This window comes from Cyprinus carpio, chromosome A4 (genome assembly GCF_018340385.1).
Source record: "Cyprinus carpio isolate SPL01 chromosome A4, ASM1834038v1, whole genome shotgun sequence".
Lineage (NCBI taxonomy): Eukaryota > Metazoa > Chordata > Actinopteri > Cypriniformes > Cyprinidae > Cyprinus > Cyprinus carpio.
The window spans coordinates 17383512-17398329 of record NC_056575.1 but is presented as its reverse complement, the minus strand read 5'-3'; the positions used below and the strand labels follow the sequence as shown (position 1 = coordinate 17398329).

The 14818-nt window shown below is 36.8% G+C and overlaps 1 pseudogene; it reads left to right on the top strand.

Annotated features, from left to right (window-relative positions):
- Window positions 1-240: 240 nt before the first annotated feature.
- Window positions 241-8198, top strand: LOC109084821 (annotated as a pseudogene).
- The last annotated feature ends 6620 nt before the right edge of the window (window positions 8199-14818 follow it).

Here is a 14818-nt window from a genome sequence, read left to right as displayed (position 1 = left end):
AAAAACTAGTGGCGATTGGTGATAGACTTCAGGGAAGCACCTAGCCCACACCTGCTCATTATCCTCCTCAGTAGCAAACTGGTAGGTATGTCGCTGCCCATCATTACCCAGGGACTCAAGTGGGGGAGTTCAAACGTCAGCACCTAATTAAAAAAAGCACAGCTGACAATGTACTTCCTGAGGCCGACCTGCCACAAGACGTGTCACTCACATCCATTATTGAGTCCATTTACCACGGAAATGCCCATCTCGGTATGCTGCCCCCCCCCTGCAAGACAAAGGCCGACTCAACTGTCGGATCTGCTCAAGAAGGTGCTTTCAACTTTTCAGGACCTGTACACTTCAGGACCACCGAAGCGGGGCGGTTAAGATTGTGGCTGACACCAACTATCTCACCCTGGACACAAACTTTTTGAAGCAATCCCACTCTGGCAGAAGACTGCAGTCCCGTCAGGGACCAGGACCTGCACTGACCTGTATCAAAACAGTTTCTTTTCCATCCGCAACTGTACTTATCAAACAATGCTAATTTTTGCACTAGCTCCTTTGCTGCACATTTTGCACAATATTCAGGAATGTACAATTTAAGTTTTCAACTGTGAACATTTGCACTTCCCCACTTTACATAATCTGCACAAATGTAGAGTTAATTTTTGCAATGTTATGTTTATTTTGTATTTTATATTTTATCTTTCCTGATTTTTTTTGTCCCTGCTCTTATTGTATAGCTTTTACTTAAAAATTGTTTATCTCATTGTTCGTTCGATTATTTATTATTGTTTTAGTCTTTTGTGCTTTGTCACAGCACCAATTTACTAATTTACAAATTCCTTTGTACATGTATACATTGGTCCAGTACTTGGCAATAAAAGTGATCTCATTCTGATATAGATGTATTAAACAAAATCATTAAAAGTAATTCAAGTTTATGTGTTTTACAACTATTCTACTATTATACTCATATTCTGTCCCTCCAAAACACCTAACACTATCTTAAATTGAGGTAGGTTCAGATTTTCCCATTGGCACAAATACATTTTTAAAACCCCCTCCATAATGACTTGGGATCCTCATTCTTACATTTTATTGATCTTTAATAAATTAAATGTTGCTACTTTTATCAGTTTCTATTCTGTAATCAAATGTCTAAATACTTTATAGTTATAAAAATCACCCTGGTCCTTCATCCTCCCATATTTAAAAAAAAAAAAAAAATCTTTATTTCTACTATTTATTAGATCACTTATCGACTGATCCATCCAATGACTAGCTCTTTGTTTAATTCGCACCTCTCTAAAGCCTTCTACACACTGCACGATTTTAGCAATCCTATAAGATCATTGCTGGTCACACTGTGTGACATGGATCTAATAAACTTGGGTACGACATGCATGTAGACCAGGGCCGGCAACCTTTTCGACATGACGTGCCATTTTTAATTTTTCTGGTTAACCGCTGTGCCAAAATGAGTAGTTTGCATCACAGGATATAGCTGTCGGTCATTTAACATTTATATTGTAAAATATATTGTTAAAAGTGGACAAATATGAAATGATTTGCAGTGTCATCTTACCTCGCTCTCTTTAATGTTAAACTGATGCTTCGCGCTCTGTTTCTGTCAACAGTGAACCCTGCCTACTTGATTTGATCTTATGATCTCAGTCTTTTGACATTGACGAGTGCTGTTAGACCGATGAGGCTTTTGATTTGAAGTGCCTAGTATTTGCAGCGGTCGCATGCGCATCGTAGACTAGCGCAAGTTAATTCTCACACTGTATAGTATTTTATAGCTCCTAACCGGGCTATGTGACTGTTAGACGTTATTACCTCAAAATGTACGTCAGTATACAGTTTTTCCTATTGCTCACTTGCCAGCAATTATCCCTGCCGTAGGTTGCCGACCCCTGATGTAGTCTGTATGATGATGAAACCTATTGACTTGTAATCTACGACGCATGTTTCTATAGAAGAATAACACATCATTAGCATGCGCTAGTGATAAAACAAAAAGAGCATAATGATTCAGACTTTGACAGCTTTAGTTTTTATGTGTTTAGTTTTTTAACTTCTCTCACTGTATGACATAGGACCACCGATTAGGAGCCATGATCACAGAAATCGTCACGATTGTTTCACGATGCCCATCATTCGTCTCGGACATCCGGAAATTGTGCAGTGTGTCTCGGGCTTAAGGGGAGCTACAACATTAAGAAAACACTCTTTACATTTCTCCCAAGCCTCTTCTACATCTGTAATATTCTGAATATTCTCCCATTTAATTGTTCTAAGTTGTTCTTTAACAGCTTCAACATCATAATTTTTCATCAGTCTGGTCCGCACAGTTTTATGACCCATAAACTTTGGTTTATAACATTTTCTTGTACAATTTATAATATAATGATCACTAACCCCATATTCAATCACTCCTTGCTGGGCAATATTCATTTTGTCAGAGACTAAATAAGGTCAATGGTACTCTCTCCCTTTTCCCAAACTGTGGGGTGACTGATTAATAATCTGTGCTGAATGAAATTAATTTTCACATTAAAATGAATGTCTTCACGGATAAAAACACATATCCCCCCACCTTTTCTATTTCTATCCTTCCTATTTATATTATACCTATTTACCCTAATCTCATCATATGTTATTGATGAATCTAACCAAGTTTCTGTAAGACAAAATATATCCCCAAGTTAAATTTCTTCAGCATCCACCTTACCTCCTCCACCTTCGACATTAAACTCTGTATATTTAAATGAACAAAATGAAAACCTTTTACTTTAAAACAATCCTCAAACACATCTTCTAAGTCCTCAGAGGTCTGGAAAAACTTTTCCACAGTTCACAGTGCCATGACTACTACCCACACTTGCTCCGCTGTGATTTCTCGATTTCGTTCCTGCTGAAAAAACTGTCACTATACTATCCCCGCTTCCACCCCCACTAACCACAGCAACACTCCCACTACGCTTGTTAAAATATGATAAACTTCTTTAAAATATGATCAAATCTAATCTTTTTTTTATTTTATTTTTTTATTCATTTAGCTAATGTATTGTCATTTTTAAAATGTCAACCACTGTTATTTAAATAAATTATGCATCATGAATTTATTAATCTTTTGTTTTTCCAGGCATTTCAAATTTTACGTCTGTGGCTCTTTGGAATTGTCACTGGGGGGTTTATAATGAAGAAGTTCAGGCTGAATGTTCTTGGAGCATCCAAGTTCTGCATTACAGTATCTGTTCTGGCATTCTCTTTGATGATTGTTCAGTATTTTCTGCAGTGTGACAACTCACAAGTGCCTGGACTTACAGTGTCATATCAAGGGTAAACACAGAAATATCACTACAGTTCGTGTTTGTTATTATCATTCTCTCTGGCAGCTTTGAGCAGTCAATAGAAACATGTAATTAATGTATTGCGTCCTTTATGTTCTTATGTTCTGTTTGGTCTCAGAGGATCCATCTATTAATGTGTAAAAATTAAAATTTCGATTTTGATATGAACTTCTTTCCCTGCAAATTGTATACACTACCAGTTAAAAGTTATTATAATTAAGATTTATTTTTTCAGTGACATCAGTGTCACATGATCATTCAGAAATGTTCTAGCATTCTAATATCCTGATTTGCACGGTTTCAATCTGTTTAGTTAGTTTGCTGTTCACCTACAGCCCAAGCCTGTGCCTGTGACTGTCAGCACCCTGGAGCTCATGTTCAATGAAAAGTCTGACTAGGTGCATGAGCCGTTAACATCGTACACCACGAGGGCATCCTCGTGGAGTTGAGGGAATGAATTGGAGCTCTGCCCATACTCCCACTGCTGAGGAGGAGCTGTATCTGGCCTCTGTACTATTTTATTAGGATTTAGTAAAAACCTTCCTTCCCCACTGGTTTCGTCCATCCCTTAATCTCCTATGACTCCACTGGTCCCACCCAGCTCAGAGTCTTCTTCATTGTCGCTGGTCCCACCCAGCTGAAAGTTTTCATTGTTATTGGTCCCGTCCAGCCTCCCACTCCCTCCTCCTATACCCAAACTTTCCAGTTCTTTAGCTCTGTCCACACTGGCTTCACTCAGCACTTTGGTTCCTCTTTCGCTCCACCTCAGTCAGGGAGGTTCCAGTATCCACCCTGCCTTCTTCCTCCATCAGTTTTCCAGTGGGTCTTCATCCTGGCTTTGCTCTGGGAGCCTGCCTGGTTTCTTCTGCATTCTGCCCCTCCCTGACTCCTCCCACCATCATCTCCCCACCCTGGTGTCTCCTGCTGTAATCCCCTATGGCTCCCTGCTTTTTGCCAGCCCTATCATTCATTAGTTTCCATGGTTTTAGTTCTATATGTCCCTGCTCTAATGATGTCATGGTTTCTGATTTGGTTTCCCTCATTATTGATTCCCTTCTCCTTTGTTAGCAAGAAGGAGAGGCAAAAATGGCTGCCCACTTATCCATATGTGTGTTTGTGTGTATGCACTTGGATGAAATACTTGGCCACATGTCACGTAACTTAATGTTGAATTCCTTTGTCATCATAGTCACTGACCAGTAAAGTGTTAAAAGTATTGAACTGTACTTTTGTGTGCTGTGCTGTATTTTAGATCAAATGAATACAGCCTTCATCAGTCAAAAAAACAAAAAAAAAAAAAAAAAAAACAAAAACAAACAAATCATAATTATTATACTCTGATCAGACCAAACTTGGGAAAATAAATGTTTTGTTAAGTATTTTTGAGATATTAAAATTGGGGGTCTCTCGATCTCAAACAGAGCATGACAATGATTTTGTTATTTTGTTAAGCAAAGGAACATACAGTCATTTTTTTAACTCTTTTTTTTTTTTTACTTTAATTAATCTGTGTATTTCTAACAGGGCTCCAGAGGTGTCCTACAAGCAGAATGCACTAATTTCTTCATGTAATATGGGTTGCTCCTGCTCTCTCAGACACTGGGATCCGATATGTGCCAGCAATGGCTTGACCTATGCCTCCCCATGCCTCGCTGGCTGCCAGACCTCCACTGGGGTTGGCAAGGAAATGGTAAGCTATTCCCACTTTTTCAGACATCTACATGCCTTTTACCCACAGACTTATATGCTTAGATACTTTTTGTTGTTGTTGTTTTGGTAGTATAGAGCAAACATGTATACCTACAGTGAAACATTTGTGTAGACAAACTAAAACATAAGATGTAAAACTGCTGTTGTAATATATCCCCTTGTGAAACAAATTTTAGCCATTAATAATATTTGTTAACCATTAATCGAAAAGTCAATTCATAGGCAGAGAAACTAATTCAATTTTGAAAATGTAAAAGCAAATTTCTGTGGTTTAAAATTGTATTATAATTATTTTAGGGAGATTCACACATTGTATGCAAACATACAGAATTTGAATATTAGTACTAGTAATACTAGTGCTAGTATTGATTATATACACCACTAGTGAAAATGCTACTATTTTGCCGATTTAATTTTTATTTTTCATTCACCATTCACTATTTGTTTTTCAATGTTTCAGTAATCAGTATGTGAAAATTTGTACAGAAAAATATATTTGTTTTTCAGTATGTTTCAGTATTTAGTATGTGAAAATTTGTACTGAAAAATATATTTCATTTTCAATACGATTCAGTATTTAGTATCCCCCCCCCCAACACACACACCCTTTTGACAGCAGCACTTGAGCTGGCATGAAGTAGTTTGTGTAAACTTGATAATCTATGTGATGCCTGTTATGTGCTTCAAATCTGACCTTTTTGTTAAGATAGAACATGGTTGCTTACATTTGATTTGTGACCTAGAATTAGTGTTGAATTTGTTTAACTTAAATTTCATCATTGAACATACCGAATGTTACACCTTTTTTTTCATTACTAGATTTAAATGAGGGAAGAAAACAAAACAAAAAAACAAACATTTCATATATACTGTAGGGTCTACTGTATTTAGACCCAACTGCATTTGCTGGTATTGTAGTAGTTGACATAATCTGACTCTTTTTAAAGATATTTCACAACTGCACCTGTATTGGAGAGTCACCGCTCCCATATGCAAACATGTCAGCAGTGCTGGGCCAGTGCCCTCGCAAGAGTGATTGTGACTACATGTTTAAGTCCTACATGGCGGTGACAGTCATTGGTGCCTTTTTCTCAGCTTGTGCAGCCACACCAGGATACATTATTCTGCTCAGGTAATGATTGTTTCCAACAGTATAACAACACATTTGAAAGACTTAATTGTCTTTAAGAAAAACTTTGTAATACAGTATGTGGGTCATAAACATTGCTGTAATGAAACATTAAAAGAAAGAAAGATGCAAATGCATCAAAACGTTTATTTTTTGTTTTTATAACAGTGTATTTTACAATGTATGACATAACAGGGTGGAATGAGATAAATGGAAGTTTATTTAAAAATACATAATGTGTACTGTAGCTATTTATCTGCTAGCAAAGATACTTTTTTCAAATTATATTTAATTAATATTCAACCATGTTAGACAATTCTATCCACACTACAATGTACTGTATATGCAGTGTATATACAGGTTTTCCCTAGGCACAAAAATAAATTCTAGAATTATTTGTTTAGGACATTTCTGAATGAGAAACAAACATTTCAAAAATGAATTCATGTCCTCATGACTGTTATCTTCTTAGATCCATAAATCCAGAACTAAAGTCTTTGGCTCTTGGTATACATACCCTGCTTGTTCGGACTCTGGGTAAGAGTTTTTTTTTCTTCTCATTTTCAACACAAGATTATTAAACAACAGAAAGAAAAGTATCTTGATTAAATTGTATCTTAAGTATCTGAAAAACATTTCTAGGTGGCATTCCCCCTCCTGTTTATTTCGGAGCCTTGATTGACATGACCTGTCTGAAATGGGGCACAAAACAATGTGGAGGGAGAGGAGCTTGTCGTATCTATGATTCTGGTGCCTTCAGGTTAGTTAACTTACACTGGCACTTTCAGAAATCCAACATATTAGAAATAAATTAATAAATATTGTTTTAACCTTTTGCAGCTAGTAAGCAATTACAATACAATGAGTGAATAAGTTTATCCTATATATTGGTGTTTGAAGTAAAATACAGGACAGATACATGACAAAAGCGACCTTATGGAAATTGGTCACAACTTTTTATGGGAAGGTGTATGATACCTTAATGTTTTTGTTGTGGCAAAACCGTTTTGTTAATGAAAGACCAGAATAATCCTCAGAATCATATGAGGGTCTCATGTTCAAACCCTCTAGCGCTGCCATTAGCTCAAAAGTGGATATTTCTGCAGCTTAAACTTTTGAAACTCTTTTAGAAACTATTATTCTGCTTTTGCTCCTCATACAGAGCTTCTGTTTTCATTACCACCATTTTCAAATTTTGCAGTCGTAAAATATGATTTTTTATTTTATATATTTTTTTTTTGCCCTGCAGAAATTATTTTCTGGGTGTTATTTATGGCCTGTCTGCTGTATTCTTCGTGTTGTGGGGAGTCCTGTACAACAGACTGTCTCATCGTGAAAATAAGCGAGCGCTAAAGGCCGAATTAAAAGCTCCAGAACTGGATGGCAATTGTGTTTCTACTGGCAATGGGAATGGATCTTCAGCTATCATAAAATGCTATGAAAGTCCAGAGCAGGAGACCAGTATCTGAAGTTATGCTTCCAAAGTCTAATGTGTGTATTGCACCAAAAAGTTTTATAAAGATATAACACCCATATCCATGTGAAATGTAAAGGTTTTGGCTATGAAATTGTGTTAATTTGTATGTTTATTGATTAGATGCTGTTTGTGAAAAGAGACTTTCTAAATTCATGCTTATTGACCTTTTGCCACAACACATTTCAGCTATTCCCCGAATCTAATGCATACATTTGTATTTATATTATTTACACATTTGAAGAATAACATTCAAACAGTATCAAAACAAACAACTATACTTAAGCTATGAAGTAATTATAATAAAGAATTTCTGGATTTTATTGTTGGCGATTTGACCAGTAAGGTTTTTCGAAGCTCATCATGGAGTTACTGTCATAGCAACAGGTCCATAACATCAAACCTGCTCGGGATCAGGCTTATTTCACATAAATAGGATTAGATTGCATCATTTTTAAGTGAAGCTAATACTGAAAGTTTGTCCCAGCCACTGCTATTTTATTTTATGTTTTTACAAGTGTACTTTATTAAACCAGGAAAAATAATTTTAAAAGATAATGATTTCAAAATTATTTTGTGAATAATTAAAATGTTATGTAATCTATAATAATAGACATGAACAATTGAGAGATTTATACATACAGGTCCTTCTCAAAAAATTAGCATATTGTGATAAAAGTTCATTATTTTCCATAATGTAATGACAAAAATTAAACTTTCATATATTTTAGATTCATTGCACACCAACTGAAATATTTCAGGTGTTTTATTGTTTTAATACTGATGATTTTGGCATACAGCTCATGAAAACCCAAAATTCCTATCTCAAAAAATTAGCATATTTCATCCGACCAATAAAAGAAAAGTGTTTTTTATACAAAAAAAGTCAACCTTCAAATAATTATGTTCAGTTATGCACTCAATACTTGGTCGGGAAAACCTTTGGCAGAAATGACTGCTTCAATGCGGCGTGGCATGGAGGCAATCAGCCTGTGGCACTGCTGAGGTGTTATGGAGGCCCAGGATGCTTCGATAGCGGCCTTAAGCTCATCCAGAGTTTAGCACATTAATACCCTCAACTTTCTCTTCACAATATCCCACAGATTCTTTATGGGGTTCAGGTCAGGAGAGTTGGCAGGCCAATTGAGCACAGTAATACCATGGTCAGTAAACCATTTACCAGTGGTTTTGGCACTGTGAGCAGGTGCCAGGTCGTGCTGAAAAACGAAATCTTCATCTCCATAAAGCTTTTCAGCAGATGGAAGCATGAAGTGCTCCAAAATCTCCTGATAGCTAGCTGCATTGACCCTGCCCTTGATAAAAACACAGTGGACCAACACCAGCAGCTGACATGGCACCCCAGACCATCACTGACTGTGGGTACTTGACACTGGACTACAGGAATTTTGGCATTTCCTTCTCCCCAGTCTTCCTCCAGACTCTGGCACCTTGATTTCCGAATGACATGAAAAATTTGCTTTCAGCCGAAAAAAGTACTTTGGACCACTGAGCAACAGTCCAGTGCTGCTTCTCTGTAGCCCAGGTCAGGCGCTTCTGCCGCTGTTTCTGGTTCAAAAGCACACGCCTGTGCACGGTGGCTCTGGATGTTTCTACTCCAGACTCAGTCCACTGCTTCCGCAGGTCCCCCAAGGTCTAGAATCGGTCCTTCTTCACAATCTTCCTCAGGGTCCGGTCACCTCTTCTCGTTGTGCAGCGTTTTTTGCCACACTTTTTTCCTTCCCACAGACTTCCCACTGAGGTGCCTTGATACAGCACTCTGGGAACAGCCTATTCGTTCAGAAATTTCTTTCTGTGTCTTACCCTCTCGCTTGAGGGTGTCAATGATGGCCTTCTGGACAGCAGTCAGGTCGGCAGTCTTACCCATGATTGCGGTTTTGAGTAATGAACCAGGCTGGGAGTTTTTAAAAGCCTCAGGAATCTTTTGCAGGTGTTTAGAGTTAATTAGTTGATTCAGATGATTAGGTTAATAGCTCGTTTAGAGAACCTTTTCATGATATGCTAATTTTTTGAGATAGGCATTGGGTTTTCATGAGCTGTATGCCAAAATCAATCAGTATTAGAACAAAAAAAAAGACATGAAATATTTCAGTTGGTGTGCAATGAATCTAAAATATATGAAAGTTTAATTTTATCATTACATTATGGAAAATAATGAACTTTTATCACAATATGCTAATTTTTTGAGAAGGACCTGTATTGGAAAAATTATGTCAATTATTTTAAAACCGGTTGCAGATTTTATTTATCTATGAGTTCTTTTATGTCATTTTGCTTGCTCAGCTGTTTCATTGATCTTAATTATATGATCTCATAACGTTGCTGTCTTGACACCAGCCAGTGACTGCATTGCAACCAGTCACTGCACTGTGTAACCATTTTTTTTTTTCAAGCAATTCAAAATAATTTTTTATCATTTCAAGAAATTGTGCAGGTTTTTTTTTTTTTTTTTTTCAAAAATATTATAATTAGCAATTAATTTAATTTTGAAACAGACATGTTATACATGGCAGCATTAATTAACCTGTTAACTGTCACCCCGTCCCGTATACGGGACACCTACGTTTACTTCACTAAATCCTTATCTAATCATGACAAACTATATATCGTTGGAAAGGTCTAAGACTCCTAAATAGATATTTTACCAATGTTTTTTGTTAAAAATTATGTAGGAAAAGTAATAGATTAATTTATGACAAGAGTGCACCCTCAAAAATCTACATCATAACAGGAGTTCTGACCTTGTCAAAAAAAGAAAGTCTTCTTCGTTGCCTTTTTCTCTATTACACTTTAGAAATAATCAGATATGATATATCAACTGAAAACTTAAAATCTCAAAATTCATCCTTTAAAACCCTTTTTAAAACAGACATTGCATGGTACATCAATATCATGTTATAAAATGTTTTTGTTCATGAATGTGCACTTTCAAGTCTATGTTCAAAAATGTGAGTGACAGTTAAGGGGTTAAAGTTCCTTAAATCATATAATCCATCTTAAGACATATGGAGCTTAAAATATTAAAAAAACTATTTGAATTGTGTAAATTTGAATTAATTTTGAATTAAAACAATATTATGTGGCATTTAACAGTTTTGAATTAGATTTTTTTAACATGAATATTGTACATTTGAAAGTTTTATAGATGTATTTTCAAACAGCAGATTTTTATTTTTATTTTTTTATTTTTTTAAAGCTTCATGTGTTTAAGATGAAGAAGAAATTCAGAACATCAAATTCAATATTCTAAAATTCAAAACGCAGAAATTCGGCTCGCACAGAAAGTAGGTCTGAGGTCATCAACAGGGAAGAGTAGATGATCTCCAAAAAGTCAAACAAAGCATTTTGGCCAATTACTACGGTGACCGGGAGGGGACGTTCTGTTCACTTAGTTTTGTCATGGCCACTACTTATTTACTCGTGGGAACATGGTAATATGTCATGGCAATGTGAAGTTGTGGCCTCAAAGGATAATATGATTACGGTTAAATAACCCTTCACACTTCTGTAGTAAGTTTTGTCTGTGTGTGAAGACACTCCAGGCAGTGATGAAGCGCAAATTTGTATTCTTAAGTGAAGAAAACTTCATCCAATTTCCTGTATGCAGGAAGTAAAGAGCAGTGAGCACTGTGTAGGGACCATGTCAATTCATTGAGCTCTCTTCTAACAAACTGATGATTTCAATCAGGTGTGTTAAACAAAAGAGAGATGTAAAATATGCAGAGGGAGAATGAGTAACAACACAAGACAATTAGTTTATTGAATATATAGTAGGGTGCACACTTATTATATTTTTTTTTGCCTAACTTTACCTGAGACCTGGATTACTCTGGTCCATGGAGCAAATGGCTGCATTCCACGTGTCACCAAACAAAGGGAGAGGTGATGCTTTAATTCCCAAATTTGTGCTGTGCCAGAGGAGATTGGACTTCTTCTTCTTCAATTTATTGACAGATCACCCAAAATCTAGTGCATTACCGCCACCTACTGTAAGCACAACCCAGAGACTCTAACCACTAACCCATTCACCAACAAGAGCTCTTGCTTTAGCCTGTGCTGCCTGTCCTTCCCAGATTCCATCGTTTAATTTCTTTCAAACTCCTTACTCAGTCCTCTCATCTTTTTAGTCATACCCCATTACACTTCTACTGGAGTAGTTCTCACAATTTCACTCCATTTCACTTATTATTATTATTATTATACATTTTTATGTATCAACTGGCAGAGTTCTTGCCAGGAGTCACAGGCAGCTGCCAGAGTTTGTGGCAGCTGCCATGGTTTTTCTCGCCATTTTTGCTGTTTGCTTGGTAAAAACTACACTGTTCTCAGTGGTGTGCGGTGGTGTTTTTTTTTTTTTTTTTTTAATGATGATGCAAAGTTCCCACAATTGTACTATTATTATTATTATTATACATTTTTATGTATCAGCTGCCAGAGTTTGTCACCGTTTCTGCTGTAAACTACACTTTAAAAAAAAAAAAAAATTCACAAAGATTTGATGATGTATATTATAAACCAGTGTCACGCCCATGGACTGTTTTGTGTTTGTTTTCCTCCCCATGTGCCCCTCTTCCTAGTTTTTCTTCATGTTTGATTATGCCCATATTTGGTTTTTCCTGCTCCCATTTTGTTCTATTGTTCCCAGCTGTTGCTCATTTATTACCCCATGTATTTAAGTTCCAGTCTGTGCGTTCCTCCTTTGTCGAGTCTACAATGTTGTGTTTGTATGTCTTCTCCTGTCCCCTGTGTGGATCTACCCTGTCTTTTTGTATTTATTAAAGACAGTTTCAATTATCCACGTCTGCGTCATTCCTCCCAGCACAGTTCATGACAACCAGCAAGCAGATGCAATCACAATATGAACCCAATAAGCTATATGCATTAACATTTTTCCATAGAGAACATACACACATAAGGAGTGCCCAGCTGCCACTAGCAATACTGAATATATGCACACACACAAACATTTATTTATTTAATGTAACCCTTTATTTATTAACTAGTTGCTTGCATATTAGTATATTAGCTGTTTATTATTACTCATAAAGCACATACTAATGCCGTATTATGCGTGACCATATTCTGCATCTTACTCAGCCCCCCGCAGCAACTTTTACTAACACGTAAATTCGTACCCCATACTTTTTTTGGGCAAGTGTGTTATAGAGGTTTTCAAGGGCCGGTGTGAAAGAATATAGATTTTAAAGGGGTCATATTAAGGTTCAAAAAACACATTATTTTCCACATAATGTACATTATTGTTTCTCCTTTATGCCCCACCTTTCTGAAACACGTAGATTTTTAGAAAGCTCATCGTTCTGAAAAGCGAGGTGTATGCTGATTGGCCAGCTATCCAGTGCATTGCGATTGGCTGAATGCCTCAAGCGTGTGACGGAAATGTTGTGTGACCCACAGCAGTTTCCAATCCCAGTCCCTGCGCCCCCCGCTTCTGTATATTTTGTATGTCTCTCTTAGTTAACACACCTGATTCATATAACCAGCTCTTTAGAAGAGAGCTACGTGCATGAACTGCTTTCCGAATGATATGATCCCTGCGCCGTCTTCATTGCTCCCTACTCCCTGAGCAGGGGAAATCCATTGAAGTTTACTTCACTTACGAACATTCATTCATGGATTTGCGCTGCGCTGCTACCTGCAGCGTCTTCAAACACAGATGAGTGTCACATCATATACCTCTGTAAATAAATACATTTTTAATTCACATCTCACACACTTTAATGCCCTTTGAATGGAACATATACACTAGTCTCGAACTGGAATTATGGCGGAATATCTGGTGATGTCCAATTCGCTGGGCACTTACGGTCGAATAGAACAAACCTCATACATGATAAGAGGACTGGGATTGGGAAACGCTGCCTTACCATACTGTGATAATGTGTCCCAGTGCAACAAGACAAAAACGGTATAAGCCATTATAAACGAGGCATTTGTTGCATCCAGAGGGGACATAATTACTGATTATAATGACTTTGTTTTTAGGTGTTGCATTGCGTAATGCGCCACGTAAACATAAAACCATGTCTGCATTTGTGATCTGAGAAATGACAAACAAACAGCGCTACTCTACACTGCTCAAAACTTGCGTTTGAATCATCAGTGGCAAATTCTTTAAATATGTAAACGTACTTCCTACTTACAGACTGTGAGTCAGAAGTGCCAGACTGTCCTTGCAAAGTTGTAACTGCCCCACTTTACAGAAACAGACACCGGCATTGTAGGCAAATCTAACAGGAAACAGTCAGCGGCCTCCGCAAAATACGCTGCAAACATCTGAATATTTGGGTTGAATACAACAGTGTTGTAAAAACAACTTAACCACTGATTTCTAGTTGTGTCCACTTTTGGAAGGCAAAACAAAGTAGCTTCCCTTTCACAATGAAACACAGCATCTCCACAACATGGCAGCTGCGGCAACAGTGAGAATAAAAGTTACGCCTTCTTTCTTTGCGTGAACATTTGGGCGGTGTTATGCAAATCTTCACACATCGTGATGTAGATATGTGGGGGCATGTTAGAATAAGCCGTTTTAGGTAGGAGTGGTTGACTCTTAACTTTTATAAAGAATATCTCTTTGGATTTGAGACTTTAATCTTTGCAACTTTACAGATTTACAACTTTACAACTTTTACAACTTTACTTCTTTATGCACCAAGAGCTTGTAACACTCCAAAGAGAAAGGAAAAATTTAAATCGCATCATATGAACCTTTAAATTCAAAAAAAAAAAAAAATCCTTTCAATAAACAAATTTTTAATAATAACACAGAATGAGTTGAGATGAACATCACAGGGTGCTCAACACTCTCATTCAGTATGTGTTCATACTCAAAGCCAGAGGGCGCTCTTACGCAGAAAGTGCAAGAAAGACTTATATAGAAGTAAAACTAAGATGTACCAGGAAATCCCTAATATGGACAAAAGCGTCCAGCTATCACTGTATGATTTGTATAAAAGGCAGAAACCTTTGGAAATGTGAAGACATTAAAAACACACGATACTGACAATATATGGTTATTTATGCTTTTTTAAATCATCTCCTGGTACTAAATAAAGTATATGAACAATTGAGTGCTACTTGACATAACATTTATTACAGAACAGAAACTATTCTGCCTTATGT